The sequence below is a fragment of the Rana temporaria genome, chromosome 5, assembly GCF_905171775.1.
Source record: "Rana temporaria chromosome 5, aRanTem1.1, whole genome shotgun sequence".
In the NCBI taxonomy this organism is placed as follows: domain Eukaryota; kingdom Metazoa; phylum Chordata; class Amphibia; order Anura; family Ranidae; genus Rana; species Rana temporaria.
In genome coordinates, this window is record NC_053493.1 from 181,516,562 (window position 1) to 181,539,718 (window position 23,157).

A 23,157-nucleotide genomic window follows, 5' to 3' on the forward strand; every position below is an offset into this window, starting at 1 on the left:
GTGCAGGGTATTGCGGAGTATTCTGGGTATTGCGGAGTATTGCAGGGTTATTGCGGAGTATTGCAGGGTATTGCTTGGTTCGACTTCTCAGGTGGTGGCAGGCGTCCAACGAGAATTGTGGAACACCCTGCCGCCATCTCTGAGGGTTTAAATAGCCCGAGAGCGTGGGATGAGGCCGGGGGACGCCAGGACGCACTTCCGCGTTCCAGCGTGGAGCACAATCGTCCGCGCACCGGAAGTGACGCGGACAATTCAGAGGACGGAGCCTGAATGTCAGGATTCGACGTGTGAGGACCTGTTTTACAAAGGGAAATGAATGAGTCTTTACAGAGAACGACAGGGGCGTTACATACTCCCCTCCTCAAGGGGGCCCCAACAGTATTACCCACTAGGGGATGGACGGTTAGGGTACCTACGATGAAATTGTTTGATTAACCGGGGGGCATGAATGTGTGAAGAATCTCCCCAGGAATCATCAAGTTGACTGTAGCCATGCCAACGTATCAAATACTGCAGGGATGAACCCTGTCTCCTTGAGTCGAGAATCTTTTCGACCTCATATTCTGTTTCTCCCAAGACCTCGACTGGAGGAGGGGGTTGTGGATGCCTGTTAGGAAATGGGTTGGATATGAAAGGTTTAATGAGTGAAACATGGAAAGAGGGATGTATCTTCCAATCTGGAGGTAGTTTCAATCTAACCGCATTAGGATTGATCACGTGTGAAATTGGGAAAGGACCAGTAAACTGTCGGCCAAGTTTTTTAGAAGGAACTTTAAGTCGTAAGTTTCGGGTAGAGAGCCATACTAAATCGCCTACTTTATACACAGGAGGAGTTGTTCTGCGAGCGTCATAGTATCTTTTTTGCCTTTGCTGGGCAGCTTGTAAGTTGGAACGGAGTACACTCAAAGTGTTCTTAACAGTAGAAAGATAGTGTTCTACTGCTGGGACATTATTTGGAAGGAAGGAGGTAGGTAAACTGTTGGGATGAAATCCATAGTTAGCGTAAAATGGTGAGAACCGAGAGGAGGAACTGGTGGCATTGTTGTATGCAAATTCAGCGTGAGGAAGCAATTGATACCAATCATCTTGGAGATGGGAACAATAACATTGTAGATACTGTTCAAGTGTCTGGTTGACACGTTCAGTCTGGCCATTTGTTTGGGGGTGGTAAGCAGTGGACATGCGGTGATCTATTTGCAAAGCATTACATAGGGCCTTCCAGAATCTAGAAATTAACTGTGATCCACGGTCTGAGATGATTTGAGAAGGTAATCCATGGAGCTTCAGAACGTGGTTAATGAAAGCCTTGGCTGTCTCAAGAGAGGTTGGTAAATTCTTTAAAGGAATGAAGTGTGCCATTTTAGTTAACACATCCACTGTAACCATGACAGTGTTAGCTCCTTGTGATCTAGGGAGGTCAACTATGAAGTCCATTGACACTACTTCCCAAGGTCTATTTGGTACTGGAAGGGATGCTAAAAGTCCGTAGGGAGGTTTTCTGGAGTGTTTGTTGGTGGCACAAATCTCACAGGAGCTGACATAGTCATGGATGGTTTTGGCCATATGGGGCCACCAGTATTCTCTTTTAACCAGATGAATGGTCGTGCTAATACCAGGATGGCCAGCTAGTGGACAATCATGGAGTTGTTTGAGAAGAAAAAGCTGCAGTTCTGGAGGAACGTAAAGTTTGTTGTTGAAGGTGTATACACCATCAGGTTGTCTAATGAGGTCTTTAGGTAGGGAGGAGGCATCAGTTGAAAAGGTACGGGTAAGCAACTGCCTGAAAGGAGTAGTTACCCCAATGAAGCGGTTCGGAGGTATGATGGAGAGAGGTGGAATCTCATTGGTCTGGTCTTCATACATGCGGGATAGGGAGTCAGCTTTTATATTTTGTGAACCTGGCCGGTAGGAGATGAAAAAATCAAATCGGTCAAAAAATAAGCTCCACCTAACTTGCCGGGCAGATAGAGTCTTACAGGCCTTGAGGTGTTGTAGATTACGATGATCCATTAGAATAGTTATAGGGTGTATGGATCCCTCTAATAGATGTCTCCAATTTGCCAGTGCATCCTTTATAGCAAGGTGTTCTTTCTCCCCAATGGGGTAGTTCTTCTCGGATGGTGATAGAGTCCTGGAATAGAATGCAACAAAAGGTTCAGATAGAGTGGGGCGTTGAGAGAGAATTGCTCCTAAGGCAAAGTGGGAGGCGTCAACCTCTAAAGTGAAATGGTACGTTGAATTTGGTAGTTGTAGGATGGGTGCGGAAGTGAAACAACCTTTGAGAGTGTCGAAAGAATTCTGAGCTTCTTTAGACCATGAGAAAGGTATTTTAATACTAGTCAAACTAGTGAGTGGCTTCACAATTGATGAGAAATTCTTGATGAACTTGCGGTAGTAGTTTGAGAATCCTAAAAAGCGTTGTAAAGCCTTCCTTGACTTAGGAACTGGCCAAGAAAGAATGCTGTCCACTTTAGTTTGATCCATCCGGATGCCTTCAGGGGTAATTTGATAACCCTGAAAGGAGATGGTAGTCTGGCTGAAAACACATTTCTCCAGTTTGGCGTACAAGGAATGTGTTCTGAGCCTGGCCAAAACCCATCTGACATGTTTGTAATGTTCTTGTGGGGTGTCAGAATAAATCAAAATGTCATCTAGGTAAATAACGACACAGATGTCAAGCAAATCACTAAATATATCATTGATGAACCACTGGAAGGTAGCAGGTGCATTGCATAGGCCAAATGGCATTACTGTATATTCAAAGAGACCGTACCGAGTCTTGAATGCAGTTTTCCATTCATCATCCGGACGGATCCGAATCAGGTTGTAAGCACCCCTGAGGTCCAACTTTGTAAAAATTTTAGACGTCTGGAGTCGCTCAATGAGCTCAGGAATGAGGGGTAAGGGATAACGTTTTTTCACTGTGATGTTGTTAAGGGATCTGTAGTCGATTATTGGTCGGAGAGAGCCATCTTTATTTTTAACAAAAAACATAGCAGCACTAGCTGGAGAAGTAGACGGTCTAATGAAGCCTTTCCTTAAGTTGTCATCAAGGTAGTCCTTGAGATGGACTAGTTCTGGTTGCGATAGTGGATAGATACATGCAGTAGGAATAGAACTGCCAGGAATGAGATCTATAGGACAGTCGTAGATACGATGGGGAGGGAGTATCTCTGCATTAGATTTACTAAATACATCTACAAAATCATGTAAGTATGATGGGAGATCGGCATAAACAGCATCTGTTAATAGGAAAGAGTAAGTAGGGAAACAGGTCCCCTTGCAGTGTGTGGAGTCTAGAGATAGAGATCTGCTAGACCAGTCAAACCTGGGTTGATGGAGATGTAGCCAAGGTAACCCGAGTACTATTGGGAAGACGGGGGACGGAATGATGTCAAATGATAGAGTTTTAGTATGACCATTCTCACATGAAACCTTTAGAGGAGAAGTTTGAGAGCAGACTGGACCAGAGGAGGAGCTAGAGCCATCAATAAAGGTGACAGACAAAGGAGTTTGCTTAAGCACAGATGGGATTTTATTTGATTCAACAATTCCTGAGTCTATGAAGTTGCCACAAGCTCCAGTGTCCACCATAGCGTCAATTATGGTCCTATCTTGGTCCCACTGTAAAGTAAGAGTGACAAAAATATAGCAGTTAGTGGTACTCTCTTGAGGTTTGGGCTTACATATGTTAGAAATGTTACCTTCGGAGTTCTTCTTGAGTAAAGGACAAGTGGAAACGATGTGGTCTGGTGCGGAACAATACATGCATAGATTATTTAATCTGCAACGTTGTTTCTCAGCAAAGGACAAGGGTCCTTTAATAGCGCCAAGCTCCATTGGAACCTCTTTGGGAGGTGATTTAGATCTTCTGAGAGGAGAAGGTGGGTATATCATGGCCCGTTCAGCCTTCCTCTCTCGAAGACGTCGATCGATGGCTACAGACAGGTGCATCAGATCCTCTAGAGACGTGGGAAGTTCAACACGAGCAATCTCATCCTTCATTGCCTCTGATAGGCCTAATCTAAATTGATTCCGAAGTGCAATGTCAGTCTACTGGGTCTCTCGACTCCAACATTTGTATTCAGAGATATAGTCCTCTACTGGTCTTTTCCCTTGTTTAAGGTTCCTGATTGTATTCTCTGCAGTGAGTTGTTTATTGGGGTCCTCATAGAGTAAGGACATCTCATCAAGGAAGGTGTTAAAGGCACCTAGAAGATCCCCATGCTCTTCCACATATGAGTCGGCCCAGACTCTAGGTTCACCTTTGAGATATAAAATCAGGGTAAGAATTCTAACTCTGTCTGAGTAATAGGTGCGGGGGCGAAGTTCAAACATAAGACGGCATGAACTAACAAATTGACTAAACAGTTTCCTGTCACCTGTGAAGGGTTCAGGGGGACATACTTTAGGCTCGGGTCTGTCCCTGGGTTGCGCAAAATTTTGGTTGCGTAGGGCGTCATTTTCTAGACGAAGTTCATTCATAGAAGTGGTTAGGGTATCCACCCGCTGTGAAAGTCCAACTAAGTGGTTGGCAAGCTCTGCTGGATCCATTTAACAATTAGGGTTCCACAATTATGTTAAGACTCTGCTGTCTGGAGTTTCAACAAGGTTTGGATCTCAGCTGCAGAGGCTTCTCAGGTATGATCCCCCAGTTCACTCTCAATGTTATTCTGAAAGTTTGGGATCAAGTCATCACAACCTCTTTAGAGAAACAAACAAAGTTTAAGGATGCCTATTCTGTCATAAGCACTGAATATAACAAAAGGTCACTTGATGGTGGTGTAGATATAATATAGTACTCACTGGAGCAAGAAATAGAACTAGTACATTGTACACAGATCAGTTCAGGATGAGATGCAATCCTATGCTCAAAACTAAGTTCAGGCTTCAAAGTCCCCTTTAACAAGGTGCATAGAAAATAGACATTACAGCATGCTATTATTATGCCAGGATACTTGCGATTAAGCTGGGTAGGTCTGATGCGGGGGTGGCAACGGAGTCTTTGGGTTCATCCAGTAGTGAAGCCAGAGGAGGAGGAAGTCCCAGTCTGTAGTGGAGGGTGGAAGGTGTTTGCAGGAGTATTGGAGTAACAGAGGTCCGTTTGGCTGCAGGTAAGGTCTGTGTTGTAAGGAGGCACTGTGGTGTCCAAAGGTGCCAGGGAGCCAAGTCTGTGAAGCTGTGGGCTTGGTTCGACTTCTCAGGTGGCGGCAGGCGTCCAACGAGAATTGTGGAACACCCTGACACCATCTCTGAGGGTTTAAATAGCCCGAGAGCGTGGGATGAGGCCAGGGGATGCCAGGACGCACTTCCGCGTTCCAGCGTGGAGCGCAATCGTCCGCGCACCGGAAGTGACGCGGACGATTCAGAGGACGGAGCCTGGATGTCAGGATTCGACGTGGGAGGACCCGTTTTACAAAGGGAAGTGAATGAGTCTTTACAGAGTACGACAGGGGCGTTACATGCGGAGGCCTAGCAAGGGACCCTATGCGCCCGTTCCGCAGAGAACATGGGAGAGAGCACTTCTTTGCCAAAAGCAGCAATCAGCCATTTCTCAATAAACTCCACAGGATTCTTTCCTTCTATTCTTTCTGGCAATCCAATAGCTCTCACATTATTTCTTCTCATCCTATTCTCTAAATCTTCCAAAAGGGAGGAATGCTGCGCGATGATATGGTTATTATATGTGAGATCCCTCTGCATGGGCGCCATGTCGTCCTCTATAGAGCTTACTCTCCCTTCCAAAGCAGACGTCCTTTCCCTCAACTTTTGGGTATCTTGCCTCAGAAAAGTGATTTCAGTTTTTACCCCTTTTATCTCTGCAGTGAGGGCTGCTATAGAGAGGTTGCAGGAGGTTACTGCTGTGAAAATGTCCCACAGTGTGGATTCGCCATCAGCACTAGGGCTGGTGGGGTGGGGCCTAGTAAAAACCTCCCCCGGGGTACTCACTGCGTCACATGTGAAGCCCGAGCCGGCGGTGTCTTCCAGGGGCACTGTGTCATCAGCCTCAGACACCCCTTCGGATGAGTCCTCTGGTGTGCTGGAAAATGCAGCGGGATCAATGGAGAGCAGCATGGAGAACAGCTTTTCAGCGGCCTCCCTGTGCTTTTCCTTAGCAGTGCGTTGTGCCAGGGCGCCATTTTGGGCCATGAGGTCCGCGGGTCTAGACAAATTCTGTCGCTTTATGGGGAGGTATGATCGTGTTCCTGGAGACCTTTCCGGCAACCGTTGTGCCGTGTTTGGAGCAATATTAAACGGTTCCTCAGGAGAATTTAGCAGACTTTCAGTGGAGCTCACTAAAGGTGTGTTCGGCTACATCCACTGCCTGGTCACGCCCCGTCATATCCATTTTGATAAATATCTCCACATCAAGAAAATTAAATAATTTCCTGACTACATGTCATGGTGAATGACAAGTTGAAATAATTTGTGTCCAGTGTTTGAATAAAGAAACTAGGAATTTCCCTAGAGCCATCCCAGAATATGAGGATCTCATCTATGTACCAGTGCCACTATAGAATGTTGCACAGGTACATAAAAAGAGCCTCACCACTCATAATTGGCTCTCCCACCTCCCAGGTACAGGTTATCATGGGACACAGGTCCTCATTGCCACTCCCTGCACTTGGAGGTAGTAGGAGTGACCCAAACCTAAAAAAGTTATTGTGCAAAATAAACCCCAGGAGCGCAACAACAAACACACTATATCATTTTTGAGTAGTTCTTCTTTCTTGAAAGAAATATTTACCAACTGAGATGCCCCTGTTGTATGGTATATTGCTGTCCAATGCCTCAACATCGACAGTTACCAACCACACTCCAGGGGAAACGTGAATATCATCTATAGTCAGTAAAAGATATATAGTATCCTTCAGGTAGGAGGGCAGGGATAGGACATGAGGGCATAGATGCGTATCAACCAAAATGCTGGTATTTTCCATTATGTCACAATCGCTACCGTGCCAAACAGACAGTGAGGCGTCCCCCAGTTGGCTCTGGGTGGAATTGAACCCAGGGCCTCTCCGTTGCTGGTCCAGGTCTTTGCCTCTGAGCCACTGCTCAGTGATATTCTTCTTGCTGTCCGTCGGAGCCTGGTTCTGAACTCGTGCTACTTCGGACCAATCAGTGGCCTGAGCGGCCTATTTAAGCCAGCCCCTTCCTCCTTGCAAATTGCTGGTTCGTTGCAGCTTCTGAATTGACCTTGCTGCTGAAAAACCTTGTTTGGATATCTTGTTACCTGACCCTTGGCCTGCTTTTGGATTGTCGCTTTCTGTAACCCTTTGACCCCGGCTCGGACTTGGACTACCTGATCTCTTTATTCCCTGACCTTTGGCTTTGGACTTTGGATATTCTGCTTGCTTCAGCCCCTGACCCCGGCTCGTTCCTGGTATTATCTTCAACCTTGTTTCCCGTGGGCACCTTCTGTTTGGACTATTTCCTGTGTGCTTCTGAACAGCCTCCAGTGAGCTTCGGCTATCCAGTTCCCGGTCCACCTTGGATTCCCTCCTGCCACTGGACCCTGTGCCTCTTGGTGCGTCCTTCCCTCTGTCTCAAACTCCAGCGGGTGGATCGCATCGAGTCGCAAAGGTGAGCCGCCCTTGGCATCTCGGCCTCGGTAAGTAACGTTCCTGACACATTAGACTACCGCATCCGGAGATTGTGGGTCTACCTAGTGGCTTAACAAGATTTTTATGAACTTTGGGTAGTGAATAGAAGGTAGGGGTACGTGGACAGTCTGTTTTCAGAAATTACCAAGTGGATTTGGGAATGGTGCCCTGGTTATGTGCCTGATGGATCAATTGGTTAAATTCTTTTTTTTTTTTCCACAAAAGGTTTTTATTAAGGCAAAATCAAGGATACAATACAAACGTTTGTCAAGTTGCATAGTTCCAAGACAGATATATAGAGGGCTTCATTGACAAACCCGTAACAATATATGCATCAGACATAACATTGAAGCATAAAATAAACAGAAAAGAACATTAGGAAGCAAAAGGGAAGTAGAAAACAAAACATGGAGTACATCTGACATATAGTTTACGTAGGGCAGAGCTGCCCCGGATGTTGCAAAAGTTGTCCCATTGTAGGAGAAGAAGGTTAGTCTATCCATATCTGACTTAGAGATGCAGCAGGGATGGATAGGGGTAGGTAAACGTGCAAGTCCTGAATGAACGGGTGGTCAGAGTGGGACAGCAAGTTGGACATGCCAGACTGGGAACGAATTCCAGGGATGGGGTGGTGGACTAGAAAAGAAAGGAGAGGACAGGGACTAGAGCAGAAAGGAGAGGACAGGGAGAAAGAAAGAGGGAGAGGGGAAAGAGGGGAGAAGAGAAGAGAAAGAAGGAAAAAAAAAAAAAAAAAGGGGATGTGTGGATAGGAAAGAACAAAGGAGGGGGGGGGAAGAACGGAATGGGAGGGGGCCACTCCTCCGTCGCAGCATTTCCAGACATAGCAGCCTGGGAGAGGGGTATATAACGTAAAGTGATTTCACAAAGCCGTGGGGTGAATCACGTTTTAGGTGGGGAAATGGGATTTATAGCGGTCAGAGAATGTGAAATGGGTCCAACAAGCCCAGGTTTGTGTGAAAGTTTGTAGCCGTTCCTGAGAGATAGCGATTAACTCCTCTAATTCAGCTATTTTTGCTACTCTGGACAGCCATTCCCTAATGGTGGGTGTGGCTGATGAGCGCCAATGTGTTGGTATGCAGAGCCTAGCCGCGTTAACCATGTGCATGGCTAAAGATTTGTGATATTCACGTTTAGAGAGGGTTGTGTGATGGAGGAGGTACTGTGCCGGGCTGTAGTCCAACTCATACGTGGTAACGCTTTTAATGATGGAGTGTACCTCGGCCCAGAAAGGCTGGACGGACCTACACTCCCACCAGATGTGAATCATCGATCCCACATCATCATTGCATCTCCAGCAAATATTCGGGATGTCAGGCGAAAATTTGTGTTAGCGTCAGGGGGTCCTGTACCATTTGGTCACAATTTTGTATCCATTCTCTTGGATCGCCACATTCATGGAACCTTTATGAGCAAGAGTATAGATGTTTCCCCAGTCTTCATCATCAAAAGTTAGTTTTAGGTCCCTCTCCCAGGACTCGTGCAGTCGTTTAGACACCAGGGGAAGGGGATCTACCTGGAGGAGAGCGTAGAGGAGAGAAATGAGATGTCTTTGTGGTGGAGGGCGTGAGCACAAGGCTTCAAACGGGGTAGGTTGCCTAGACCACGTCGTGGTCGGGGTTTTGGTCGTAAGGTAGTGTCTCAGTTGTCTGTAAGACCAAAAGGGAAAGGTCTGAGTACGTGAATCGGCCACCAAGTCCTCGTAAGAACGGATGTTGCCTTTTTGGAAAAAGTGTTTTGCTAGAATGTCTGCGTGTTGCCATTCCTCTCGGAGGAATGTAGAGTCTCCTGGAGAGAAGTCCGGATTCCCTCTCAAGGGCGTCAACGGACTTAAGTGTGAGGAGATCTTATACTGAGCGACTGCTTTATTGAAGGCTGCAAGGGAGGGGTATATCAGCGGGTGGGCTTTAAGTGACTGGGGCCAGTGACGGGTTGGTAACCAAGGGAGTACGTGTGTGGGTGTATGAACAAAGTGTCTCTCTAAGGTGACCCAAGCTTTCTCCAAATGGTGTATCTTCCAGTCCACAATTCTTGTCAAGTGGCATGCGAGGTAATATCTGTGGAGATCTGGTAGGCCAATTCCACCCAGATCTTTGGGGAGAGTGAGACGTGAGTATTTGATGCGTGGAGGTTTGTCGTTCCACAGGAAAGCTGTACATGCTCTCCTATAAGACGCAAAGAAGGAGGGAGGGAGATGGATAGGGATTGACTGCATCAGATATAGTAATCGGGGAAGCACTATCATTTTGATCAAAGCCGCCCGGCCAAACCAAGAAATATTCAGGTTGGCCCAGTCTTTCAGGTCTTTCTGAGCCCTAGAGAGCGCCGCCAAGAAGTTCAAGTTATAAAGGTCTTCCATTTTTCTGGCGATCCGAATTCCAAGGTAAGTGATTGCAGTCTCCTTCCACTGAAACGGGAAAGATTCCTGGCAGTGAGTAACTTCCTGTGGGGGCAGAGAGACATTTAAAGCGTGCGACTTAGAGTAATTTATTTTTAGGTTCGAGAGTTCTCCAAATTGGTGTATGTCTTTTAATAGATTGGGCAGGGAGATTCTGGGGGCCTGTAGGGATAGCAGAATGTCATCCGCGAAAGCGGCTACCTTGAATTCTTTGCCTGCAATGGGCACACCCTTAATGTCCGGGTTGTTACGCAGTCTGTTCAAGAGGGGTTCCAGCGTCAAAACAAATATCAGGGGGGATAAGGGGCAGCCCTGCCGTGTTCCATTACCGATAGAGAAGGCGTTTGACAGGAGGCCGTTGGTCTTCACCCTTGCCGAGGGATTGGAATATAGGGCGTTGATATACGTAGCCATGCGGGGCATGAGACCAATACCTTTTAATACCTCCCGCATATAGTCCCAGGCCACCCTGTCAAACGCCTTCTCAGCATCCAGGGATAGGAAAAATCCCTTGGAGCCCGAGGCACGTAGCCAGTGCTGTATGTTCAGAGCGCGTATGGAGTTGTCCCTAGCTTCTCTGCCAGGAACAAAGCCTACTTGGTCCAAAGTTACTAAGCCAGGAATGAGGGGGAGCAGCCTATTGGCCAAAATTTTTGCAAATAATTTAATGTCTACGTTGAGTAGAGAGATTGGCCTGTAGCTAGAGGCCGATAGAGGATCTTTGCCCTCCTTAGGGATAACTGTCACGTGTGCTTCTAAAAGCCTACCTGGATGGGCGTTCGGGTTTGACAACGAGTTAAACATGTTAAGCATCTCAGGGGATAAAGTATCTCGGAAAGACATGTAGTATATTAAAGGGAGACCGTCTGGGCCCGGGCACTTACCCACTTTCATTTGCTTTATGGCTAGATGCAATTCTGCTTTGGACAAGGGGATTTCCAAGGCCTCAGCTTGTTGAGAAGAAATGGGTTTGGGACAGTACTCAGCTAGGAATTCACGCATCCGGGCTGTTCGTCCGGTCACCCCCGTGTTTTCCGAGACATCACGGGGTAAATTATAGAGGGTCGAGTAAAACTCCTCGAAGTGTCCCGCTATTTCTTCATTTCTAGAGAGGAGTGCACCATGTTTGTCTCGGATTTGGTGAATCCTGGAAGCGAGTTTAGCGTTCTGTATCGTGCGTGCCAGCATTCTGCCGCTTTTGTTGCCGTGTTCGTAGAACACTTTTTGCTGCAAGACGTAACGTCTTCTTGTGCATTTCCCCAGTTCATCTAGGAGAGTACATCTAGCTTGTGTCAAGTCCTGCAACACAGTTTGCGAGGTTGACTGTTTGTGCGAGGCTTCCAATTTGTTAATAGTATGAACCAGTGTCCTGATAAGTTCCTGACTCTGTTTCTTGGCGGCTGACGCCAGGGCAATAAGTTTACCCCGGAGAACGCATTTATGCGCTTCCCAGAGTGTTAATGGCGTGATCTCCGGGTTGGAGTTTTCCTGGAAGTAGAGTTGGATATGGGATCTGATCTGCTCAATCGTTGCTGGGTCTTTCAACAGGGAGGGATTTAGGCGCCACGATTTAGTAAATTTGTTCACCTCAGGGAAAACAAGTGTTACGGTTATGGGATGGTGGTCGGATAAGTACATTGGTTCAATAGTGGCCTGAGATAAGAACGAGAGGTCGGTTTGAGAGACAAAGAAGTAATCGAGCCTCGAGTACTTCTGATGTGGGGGGGAAAAGAAGGTATAATCCTTGTCTTGCGGAAACAAGGTACGCCAGGTGTCGTGAAGTGTCAAGGCCTGTAGTTGCAGTTTGATCTGCCGGATCGCACGGTATGGGAGTGCAGAAATTCCGGAAGAGGTATCCAGGGTCGGGTTCAGTGGGGTGTTAAAGTCCCCACCCAGGAGTAACAGACCTTCCTGAAAGGTAGAGAGGAGGTCACTCATTTTCCTGAAGAAGGTGTTCATTCGGGCAATAGATATTGGCCAGGGTGATTGGCTTGGATGCGTACGTGCCTTTAGGGAAAATGTATCTGCCGTCAGGGTCGATCAAAGTGTCACGTAATTGGAAATCAGCATGCTTAGAGATAAGGATGGAGACGCCCTTGGTTTTGGAGACTGGGTTCGTGGAATGTAGTGCTTGCTTATAAACGTGATTCGCCAGTTTAGGAATGGCGTCCGATCTAAAGTGAGTTTCCTGGAGTAGCAGGAAGTGCGCCCCATGCTTAGTCAACACGGCTAAAACCTGAGATCTTTTTTCTGGAACGTTTAGGCCCTTAACGTTTAGCGAGAGGCATTTGAGATAGAGATGTTTTGATTTGTCCATTCGACTGGTTCGGGTGATAGGACACTAGGGTCTAGACGTTTTGGGTGAAGTAAGGGAGTAAACCCTCTCTGGGGTCAATAAGGCGATCGATGAGCGAGCCTGAGTGCGAGGAGGAGCGGCCTCCAGAGAGAGAAAAAGGGAAAAGGAGAAGAAGAAAAGAAAAGAAGAAAAAAAAAAAAAAAAAAAAAAAGGGGGGGGGAGTAGGCAAGGGAGGAGTGGAGGAGTAAGGAAGGGGGGGGAAGTGGTGAGAGGAAAATAGGACGAAGGGAAGGCAAGTGTATCGGGGGAAGAGAAGGGGGTGTAAAGTTTGAGGTACGAGGATGTGTAAAGGAAGTGCGGATCAAGGAGGGGGGATCTAAGGGGGTTAGATCACGGAGGGGGAGGCCACTCGGCCAATGGAAAAGAAAAAGTACCGGAGGTAATTGCACGGATAACCGAGGTACCTATAGGGTGACTAAACAATGGACGTGAGGGGAAAGTCCGGAGTGTCAGCTGCAGTCCTGCTGAACAGCTGTGTGGGGTTTGTAAACCTGGAGGGGGAACATACGGGTCGGCACAAATGAGGACATAACGAGAATGAAGAGTTGCAACAATCGAGCAGTATGCTATGGAGCACAAATCAGGAAGTGTCCTGGTTGTATTGGGGGGGATTTCAGTAACTTAAGATGGGCGAAGCGGTCAACAAAGATATGTTGCATACAAGGGCGGGGGATTAGAGGGACGGCCCAAAACGGAATGACAGTGATCAATATTCTATGGAGATCATAGATCAGTTAACAAAACATAGAAATAAACAGGTAAGGCATAACTATCCTAACACGACATCAAATCATATCCTACATCACATGAATAAACAGTGAGTAATAATTTTTTTCCCAGTGTACTCGAACCAATTGGTTAAATTCTTGCTGAGCTTTTACCAATTTGCCCTGTAAAACCTTCCTATACCACTCAGTATTTTTAAGTATGCAATTACACATTTGGGGATATTGGTCCGTGGTCATGACCACATTCCCTCCTTTATCTGCTGGCATTATTACCAATTCAGCTTTAAGATCTTTAATCTCTTGTTTCTGAGTCCAAGTAAGATTATTTTTAGAACCTTCCTGAGTTTGTAAGGCCTGTATTTCCTGTGTGGTTTGTAAAGCAAACTCTAAAATGTTGCCATTCAAATCGAGAGGTGAAATGCACAGATTTACTGTAAATGTATTTATCAGAGGAAAGTTAGTGGCATTAGGGGTTGTATCATTTGCTTCCAATAGTGCATCCAGATCAATTTGATCAATAATATCAGTTTCCTCTGGAGCATCATTCTCCTCAACCAGTTTAATCAATTGCTGCAGAGCTTTGAAGTCCTGCCTTTTATACCAGGACCAGTCAAAGTTGGACATCCAATCCTGTTGGCTATGTTTTTTATGATGAAGCACCTTTAGGAGCAGCTTACGGGCAAAAAGATTAATATTAATGTTCTTAATGATTTCAAACACATCAAAATCCTTTTCAGGGAAAAATCCCAAACCCAAGGAGAGAACCTCCAACTCAGGCTGGGATAATGAAATAGGTGGCAAATTGATCACCTCTAGGTTGTTGGCTCTATCTGAGAACGTGTCCTGTAGTTTTGTATGTTGGTCTGAATAGTTTTGTTGGGAGTAGACCACAAAGAAAAATCGCCACTCCAGGTGAGAAACTCCAAGCACAATAGTGTGTGAGACTCCTCACATGGGTGCAAGCCCCGACTCACCTGCTGTAATAGACTGAATAAGGAAAGAAATTGGCTGCACACTGACGTTCTTGAAGTCCATTTATTGAATGTTCCATACAATGACACACACCACGATTGCATTAGCTGGAACATCACCTTGAGGTGTGCTACTGACATTCCTTAAATAGGCCCCCCACACCTGTGTCCACAGGTGTGGGTATCAGTAGACACACCACCTGTCCCAATTACATATAGAGCTGCACGTAAAAATAGTGGAGGAAGATTTGACCAGTTTGGCTCAGTCTAGCCTTGAGGGGCAACATGTCTGGGAAGACAAACTCACTAAGGGTGAACGTCTGTCTTTAAAAACTCTAGATTATAATCCAGAATTCAGAGAAGGGGGGTCTTATTGTGGTGATGAATGTAGTGCACTATAGGGATGAAGCTATCCATCAGTTATTAGATTCCAATACATACACCACACTTCAAGGCGACCCCACACAAACATACAAGGCCTTGCTTTCTGGTCTGGTGGACAGCGGGGCTAGGTTAGGTTTATTTACCCATAAAGAAACAGATACTGGTCCCGGAACATCCCATCCTCCGCACGTTCTACCACTTGCCCAAGACTCATAATGGGCTTGACCCCCTTCATGGAAGGCCAATTATATTAGGGATCGATGAGAGGCTTGGGCAGTGGTTGGATAAACAGTTACAACCTTTAGTTGCTAATCTATCGGGTTGTTTAAAAGACACCAATCATTTTCTGCAGGTAGTAAATAATTTTAAATGGCAAGACAATTTTTCCTGGCTAACCTGTGATCTATGCAGCTTGTATTCTTCAATACCTCATCATCTAGCTATTGAGGAGCTCTCATTCTTTTTTTTTTTTTTTTCTATCTAGAACTTTTGATTGAACTATCTGTGGAGCATCGTTTGTTTATTTTGGATATTTTTGGAGTTTCTGCTCTCTCACAATTATTTTACATTTGATGGGGGCGTTCTATCTCCAAAGATTGCCGCAATGGGGCAATGTTTTCTCCCTCCCTTGCCAACCTTTACAGTCCCGCATCTTTGGATCAGAGAACTCCTTTAGACCTCTTATTAAACTATATCTCAGGTACATAGACGATCTATTGATGGCTATGGAGGATGGTGTTACACACCTAGATTCCTTCCTTGTGTTCCTCAATTCTAACAATAAAAATCTGTAATTTACAGCAGTTAACCCAGGCAGATCTAAAAAAAAGTACCCTGTCTCGAGAAAGTAATTTCTATTGTTTGGGTGTCATGGTTTCTGTTTGTGTGTAATGTCAGTATGTGTTTGTGATGGTTTTTGTTTGTGTGCAAAATTATCATCAAATGCAGCCTCACCAGTGCCCATCAATGTAGCCTTACCAGTGTCCATCAAATGCAGTCTCACCAAGGCCCATCAATGCAGCCTGATGCTGGGTAAAACATTTTAAATTTGCAGAGCTGCAAATTTGCAGCCTGATCAGTGCCCATCAGTGCAGCCTCACCTGTGCCCATCAGTGCAGCCTCACCTGTGCCCATCAGTGCAGCCTAACCTGTTCCCATCAGTGCAGCCTCATCAGTGCCCATTAGCTCAGCCTCATCAGTGCAGCCTATCGGAAGACCCCTTTAACAAAGGGGACCCCCAGATCCCGGCCCCCCCTGTGTGAAATGGTAATGGGGTACATTGTACCTCTACCATTTCACCAAAAAAAAGTGTCAAAAGTGTTAAAAATGACAGTAGCCGTTTTTTGACAAATCTTTTATTAATATCTTCTTTCTGCGGTTCTTCTTCTTCTTCTTCTTTCTTCTTCTTTCTTCTTCTTTCTTCTTCTCCACATCTTGCCCGACGTCTTCTCCCATCTTCTTCTCCTTCCGTCGGCCTTCTCGTCCACATCTTGCCCGGCGTCTTCTCCCATCTTCTTCTCCATCTGTCGGCCTTCTCGTCCACATCTTCTTTTTCTTCCCCGGACGCAGCGCTTGAAATTGAATTTGCCGCCGCGTGCCGCTCCAGGGACCCTGCCCCCCTCTGACACCACAAGTAAACTCATTAGAAAGTCATGTGCGTCAGAGGGGGCGGGGTCATGATATACAACGTGTTGCTGAGGCTTCGGTGAGTCACAGAAGGAGCGGTGGAGAAGGTGGCCGTCTGACCAATGCGTTCAGACAATTTTTTAGTCTGCAGCCCCAAGGTATGACCGGTTCCAGCAACCATCGCCAGCGTTTGATTTACATGGTGCGTGAATAGCTAGGGGCAAGATCAGATTTGGACACCTTCCCCACCGAAAATCCTCTGGCATACTGGGCCTTGAGGATGGATCACTGGCCAGAGCTTGCACAGTACGCTATTGAGCTACTGGCTTGCCCTGCATCCAGCGTTCTTTCAGAACGCACATTCAGTGCTGCTGGAGGTTTTGTGACCGATCACAGGGTGCGCCTCTCCACCGACTCCGTTGATCGACTGACCTTTATAAAAATGAATCAGGCTTGGATCAACACCAGCTACCAAGCAGGTAAGAGAGCTGCCGCTCCAGGTGAGCTCACTAGGGTAATTGATGTCCACTCAGAAGCAGATGGGTGCTGGCAATGCACAGGATGTGCAAAAACAATAAGGATATGGACAGCCGCACTCCAGTAACTTGAAAAAGACGTGCCCTTTATTGGGTACAGGAAAAAATGCACTACAGGTATCAGCACACAGTGGGATAAACAGCTGACGCGTTTCGCATTGAGTGTCAATGCTTAATCATAGCTATAGATGAAATAAAAAATAACAGGTATATATATATATATACACACAGAAATCTATGCTTAATTGGACCCACCCAGCATGTGATTGACTACAGCAATTAGCCAGTATCCAACACACATGCGGGGGGTGGGGAGAAAAGGCATAGGTGAAAAAAAGCACACATAAAACAAACTGGCTTGCAAAGTGAAACAAATCTGTAAATACAAGTGTGGACAATAATAAATGTGACCAAAAAGGCAACACATAATTATGTAAAAATAAAAATAGTAATCAAAAACATATTAAAAGCTGAGGTGTGACAGGGATGTGGTGTAAATATAAATGTGAATAAAGAAAGTGAGTTGATGATTAATGAAAATGTATTATAAGCATGTGCTAAATAAAGACCGACAAGCCCATATAATCGAAGCATGTGATGTCACTTATATTTAGAGCAAGGACAGAATGATGTGAGCAAGGAACCAATTGCAATATATATTATGATAGAAAAAAATTGTGATTATTATGTTATGTTAATAAGTATGTATAAAATGTGAAAAGTATACATAGGTATATATACACAAATATATGTGTAAAAGATATATATGTATAAAGGTGTCATAAAACTAATAATGAACCGGTAAAAGATTATATAAATGCAAAGGTGCCCAGTAGTGTGTGGTGTTGGAAAAAAGTGATAAGTAAAAGAATAGACAGAATTTCGAAAGGTACATCACTAAAGGGATGTATCACCTCCCTCAGTGTATGTACATATGTATAGAGGTCCATTACCATGTGCTGTGGAAAAGCCCAACAAGGGCAATAAAAAAAATAAAAAAAAAATAAAAAAAAATATATATATATAATATATATGCACAGAACGTATGAAGGCCGTACACATAAGGAGAGGGGGGGGGGAAAGGGGTACCAAATGAAATGTGTCTTTGGAAGTAGTGAAATTTTCCAGATAAATAAAACCATGTTTTCTTCATTTTTGAAATTATAAGTAAAATATTAAATGAAAGTAAAAATGAGTGAGTAGAACCCTCTAAAACCAAAATCATGTCAGTGGTAGGTATATTGAAGTATTGTATAGATGTGACAATCACAACAAGTGTGTGAAATCATACCAAATAGACAATTATGGTGGATAACCTGTAAATCATGAACTGATGCCAGAACCCAATAGGTACATGAAATGAGATCTGCAGTTAATCAGGCTAGTAATGGATATATATATATATATATATATATATATATATATATATATATATATATATATATATATGCACATAAGAGAAAACCAATGAAGAATAAAAAGCTCCAACTGCACATGTATATAATATGCATGCATGTGAATGCATGTGTATATGTACTCAGCTAGGGCATATACTAGTCCTTACTGCCAATGATGTAGTATATCTGATATTGAGGCGCTTGACCCCACTAGTACTAGAACAAGTGTGAAAGGACCCTGTGTGAAAGGGCCATGTAAAAAGAGGTTACATATGGGAATCGCGCCTAAGCAAAATCACAAAGCATGAAGGGTTGGAGCGGGGTACAAGAGCTATATATAATATGTATGGTGGGCTGAATAGCCACACACATGAGTACCCACATGCAGATTAGTAAATACCGCATGCGGAAAGCCATTTTAGTACTAGTCATAAACCGTTACCAAAACCCAATAGGTACATGAAATGAGATCTGCAGTTAGTCAGGCTGGTAATGGATGTATATATACACATAAGGGAAAACCAATTGAAAATAAAAATGAAAAGCTCCAACTGCACATGTATATGATATGCATGCATGTGAATGCATGTGTATATGTGCTCAGCTAGGGCTTATACTAGTCCTTACTGCCAATGATGTGATATATCTGATGTTGAGGCGCTTGAACCCATTGGTATTGAAACAGGTGTGAAAGGACCCTGTGTGAAAGGGCCCTGTAAAAAGAGGTTACATGTGGGAATCACGTCTAAGCAAAATCACAAAGCATGAAGGGTTGGAACGGGGTACACGAGCTGTATATGATATGTATGGTGGGCTAAATAGCCACACATATGAGTACCCACATGCAGATTAGTGAATATCGCATGCGGACAGATTTTGGTACTAGTCATAAGCCAATACCAGAGCCCAATAGGTACATGAAATAAGATCTACAGTTAATCAGGCTGGTAATGGATATAAATATGCACATAAAGGATATGTTCGATGGGGGCTACTACCTCCAAAGATGCGGGGCCTCCATGGGAGCCAAGTTTTCTCCCTCTCTTGCCAACCTCTACATGGGCTGGTGGGAGAGGTCCCGCATCTTTGGATGTGGTAGTCCCCGTCGTCTGGACACAGCATTCTATTGTCGCTACATAGACGATTTGCTATTCATTATTAATGACAATAATATAGATCTAGAAACCTGGTTGGCATACCTAAATGACAATTGTTTAAACCTAAGATTCACAGGAGATCTGCAAGTCACCTCTATAGAATACCTGGATGTCAGACTTTCAGGCACTGGTGGGGGCATCGCCACCAGTCTTTTTCGGAAGCAGACTGCGGGCAATGCCCTTTTACGGGCGGACTCCGCGCATCCCGGACATACTATTAATGCCATCCCTTACGGCCAATTTCTTAGGCTCAAACGCCTGTGCAGTTCTCCTGAGAATTTTTCTGTAGAGGCCACTGAAATGTCACACAGGTTCAGAGATAGGGGATACCCTGTTAAAATCATTAATAGAGCTCTATCAAGAGCCAGTGCCATACCCAGGAATTCCCTCCTGAGCAATATCCACATTCCAGCCAGAAATACACATAGCATTCCCTTTAGCGATGTTCCTGTCTTTTCCACTCCTTATAGGTCTGAATTTAACAAAATCAAGTCCATTGTCAACAAATATCTCCCCATACTATATGGTGATACAATTTACCAACATATTCTGGAGAAGGGCATTAGATCTGTCTCCCGCAGAGCACCCACCCTCGGTAGTAAACAGCCTTTTTCAAAGTCACAATACTAACATGAATTGGCTTCAGTTTCAGGGTACTTTCAAATGCGGTATTAGTGGATGTAGGTACTGCAAACTAATCAAAAGTGGACAGCTTGTCCACTCCTATTCCAGCGAGAAAAGCTTTTCCATCAAACATTTTATAAACTGTAACACCAAGTATGTCATATATGTAATTGGTTGCAGCGCATGCAAACTTCAGTATGTGGGTCGCACTACCCGCAGAATGAAAGACAGGTTGCGTGACCATCTATATGACATCGATAAAAATCATGACACCAACGTGGCTAGACACTGGAACCTCATACATCATAAGGACATATCTAGTTTCACTGTGCAGGGAATTGAAAAAATCACAACACCTATTAGAGGGGGGGACAAATTCAGAATTTTGTGCAAAAGAGAGGTATTCTGGATATTCTCCCTTTACACGAGAATTCCCAGGGGCCTAAATTTTGAATGGGATGTTTCCCACTTCTATGACTGACCAGCCTACCGGAACAACCCTCATCTCATTCTATTATACTGCACGACATAGCGCATTAGTTTAACACACCTATGAGCGCTTGTCCATTCTGTCATTTGTTCCCCATTCCTCTCATCTGCATTTGTGTCCTCACGGATGGCTGTCCGCATGCGATATTCACTTATCTGCATGTGGGTACTCATGTGTGTGGCTATTTGGCCCACCATACATATTATACAGAGCTTTTGTACCCTGTTCCAACCTTTCATGCTTTGTGATTTTGCTTAGACGCGATTCCCATATGTAACCTCTTTTTACATGGCCCTTTCACACAGGGTCCTTTCACACTTGTTTTAGTATTAGCGGGTTCAAGCGCCTCAATATCAGATATACTACATCATTGACAGTAAGGACTAGTATATGCCCTAGCTGAGTACATATATACATGCATTCACATGCATGCACATCATACACATGTGCAGTTGGAGCCTTTTATCTTCAATTTGTCTTCCTTTATGTGCATATTTATATCCATTACCAGCCTGATTAACTGTAGATCTTATTTCATGTACCTATTGGGCTCTGGTATCGGCTTATGACTAGTACCAAAATCTGTCCGCATGCGATATTTACTAATCTGCATGTGGGTACTCATATGTCTGGCTATTTAGCCCACCATACATATCATATACAGCTCGTGTACCCCGTTCCAACCCTTCATGCTTTTTGATTTTGCTTAGACGTGATTCCCACATGTAACCTCTTTTTACAGGGCCCTTTCACACAGGGTCCTTTCACACCTGTTTCAATACCAATGGGTTCAAGCGCCTCAACATCAGATATATCACATCATTGGCAGTAAGGACTAGTATAAGCCCTAGCTGAGCACATATACACATGCATTCACATGCATGCACATCATATACATGTGCAGTTGGAGCTTTTCATTTTTATTTTCAATTGGTTTTCCCTTATGTGTATATATACATCCATTACCAGCCTGACTAACTGCAGATCTCATTTCATGTACCTATTGGGTTTTGGTAACGGTTTATGACTAGTACTAAAATGGCTTTCCGCATGCGGTATTTACTAATCTGCATGTGGGTACTCATGTGTGTGGCTATTCAGCCCACCATACATATTATATATAGCTCTTGTACCCCGCTCCAACCCTTCATGCTTTGTGATTTTGCTTAGACGCGATTCCCATATGTAACCTCTTTTTACATGGCCCTTTCACACAGGGTCCTTTCACACTTGTTCTAGTACTAGTGGGGTCAAGCGCCTCAATATCAGATATACTACATCATTGGCAGTAAGGACTAGTATATGCCCTAGCTGAGTACATATACACATGCATTCACATGCATGCATATTATATACATGTGCAGTTGGAGCTTTTTATTCTTCATTGGTTTTCTCTTATGTGCATATATATATATATATATATATATATATATATATATATATATATATATATATATATATATATATATCCATTACTAGCCTGATTAACTGCAGATCTCATTTCATGATTTACAGGTTATCCACCATAATTGTCTATTTGGTATGGTTTCACACACTTGTTGTGATTGTCACATCATCTATACAATACTTCAATATACCTACCATTGACATGATTTGGGTTTTAGAGGGTTCTACTTTTTACTTTCATTTAATATTTTACTTATAATTTCAAAAAAGAAGAAAACATGGTTTTATTTATCTGAAAAATGTCACTACTTCCAAAGACACATTTCATTTGGTACCCCTTTCCCCCCCTCTCCTTATGTGTACGGCCTTCATACGTTCTGTGCATATATATATATTTATTTATATATATATTTTTTATTGCCCTTGTTGGGCTTTTCCACAGCACACGGTAATGGACCTCTATACATATACACATACACTGAGGGAGGTGATACATCCCTTTAGTGATGTACCTTTCGAAATTCTGTCTATTCTTTTACTTATCACTTTTTTCCAACACCACACACTACTGGGCACCTTTGCATTTATATAATCTTTTACTGGTTCATTATTAGTTTTATGACACCTTTATACATATATATCTTTTACACATATATATTTGTGTATATATACCTATGTATACTTTTCACATTTTATACATACTTATTAACATAACATAATAATCAAAATTTTTTCTATCATAATATATATTGCAATTGGTTCCTTGCTCACATCATTCTGTCCTTGCTTTAAATATAAGTGACATCACATGCTTCGATTATATGGGCTTGTCTGTCTTTATTTAGCACATGCTTATAATACATTTTCATTAATCATCAACTCACTTTCTTTATTCACATTTATATTTACACCACATCCCTGTCACACCTCAGCTTTTAATATGTTTTTGATTACTATTTTTATTTTTACATAATTATGTGTTGCCTTTTTGGTCACATTTATTATTGTCCACACTTGTATTTACAGATTTGTTTCACTTTGCAAGCCAGTTTGTTTTATGTGTGCTTTTTTTCACCTATGCCTTTTCTCCCCACCCCCCGCATGTGTGTTGGATACTGGCTAATTGCTGTAGTCAATCACATGCTGGGTGGGTCCAATTAAGCATAGATTTCTGTGTGTATATGTAAACCTGTTATTTTTTATTTCATCTATAGCTATGATTAAGCATTGACACTCAATGCGAAACGCGTCAGCTGTTTATCCCACTGTGTGCATTTTTTCCTGTACCCAATAAAGGGCACGTCTTTTTCAAGTTACTGGAGTGCGGCTGTCCATATCCTTATTGTTTTTGCACCAGCTACCAAGCACCTGATGCAGATGTAACTGAATAATTTTTTTCAAATGACAAATCCCTTGGAGACTGCCTATGCTGATGCTGAGTGACTGTCCTGTTATGCT

General features: G+C 43.9%; 1 protein-coding gene across 1 annotated transcript in view; it reads right to left on the minus strand.

The window, feature by feature from the left end:
• MSANTD3 (Myb/SANT DNA binding domain containing 3) overlaps positions 1–23,157 on the minus strand; it is a 1,065,404-nt gene that overhangs the window by 297,835 nt on the left and 744,412 nt on the right. The gene's annotated exons all lie outside the window — the stretch shown is intronic.